The following is a 1,355-nucleotide window of genomic DNA, read 5'->3' on the forward strand; positions in this document are numbered from 1 at the left end:
AGAGAGAGAGAGAGAGAGAGAAGGAGAGAAGGTGCCCGGTGTATTATAGGGGGGTCCTCCGGCAGACTAGGCCTAAATCAGCCTAACTAGGGGCTGGTACAGGGCAAGCCTGAGCCAGCCCTAACTATGCCCTAACAGATGGGATCTTTCAGCAGGAGCTGAATGATTCAGAGACATCTCTGACACAGACACAGACTGCTTCAGTGATGTTTTTTTTTATCTTTATTTCAATTTTCTTAAAATCGCCTCATTTTATTTGCTAACTTGTTGTTAACTAGCTGCTAACAGCTAATGTTAACTAACTGCTCACAGCTAATGTTAACTAACTGCTAACAGCTAATGTTAACTAACTGAACACAGAATCTGCCCTGTTGAGTATAACAAATGATCTACTATTATCCTTAGACTCTGGCTGTCATGCCACTCTGATTCTCTTAGATCTTTCAACAGAATTTGATACTGTGGATCACTCCATTCTCTTGGACCGCTTGGAGCATGTTGTTGGCATTCAGGGACTGGCTCTTCGATGGTTTGCTTCCTACCTCCAAAGCCGCTCAGCCTCTGTCCAAATTGGTATTGTGTACTCCTCCTCTGCTCCCATCTCCTATGGTGTTCCCCAAGGCTCCATTTTAGGCCCAATTTTATTTTTACTATACATGCTTCCATTAGGCTCTATACTAAGGAAATACAATATATCTTATCACTGTTATGCAAATGATTCCCAGTTGTACCTCACTTTGAAACCATCAGATCCTTGCAGCATTAATTCACTATTACTCTGTATTAATGACATAAAATCTTGGATGGCACGAAGCTTTCTTCAGCTGAACCATGACAAAACTGAGGTCCTCATCTTTGGCCTTACAGACACTTCTACCTCTGTTACCAGTGCTCTTGGTCCTCTGTCTTCCCATTTAAAATCTCATGTAAAGAATCTTGGCGTCATCTGACTCTGGCTTTAAATTTGACAAACATCCACTCAGTTGTCAGCTCAAGCTTCTTCCATCTAAGATCCATTGCAAAACTTAAATCATTTCTGTCCATAAAAGATTTAAAAATTCTGGTTCATGCTTTCATCTCCTCCCGATTAGATTATTGTAATTCCCTCTACACCGGCATCAACCAGTCAACTCTGTCATGCTTGCAGCTCGTTCAGAATTCAGCAGCAAGACTCATTACTGAAGCCTATGAAAGAAAAAGCTTAGATATGCAGACTTAGGAGCAGAAGCTGAGCAGCGAAGATGGAAAACTAGGATTTGTCCAGTGGAAGTGGGGTGTAGGGGATTCATAGCAAGATCAGCTGTCTCGCTCCTGGGGGAACTCGGAGTGCGGGGACAGAGTTTGAGGAAGACAGT

This window comes from Epinephelus moara, chromosome 22, assembly GCF_006386435.1.
Source record: "Epinephelus moara isolate mb chromosome 22, YSFRI_EMoa_1.0, whole genome shotgun sequence".
NCBI lineage: Eukaryota > Metazoa > Chordata > Actinopteri > Perciformes > Serranidae > Epinephelus > Epinephelus moara.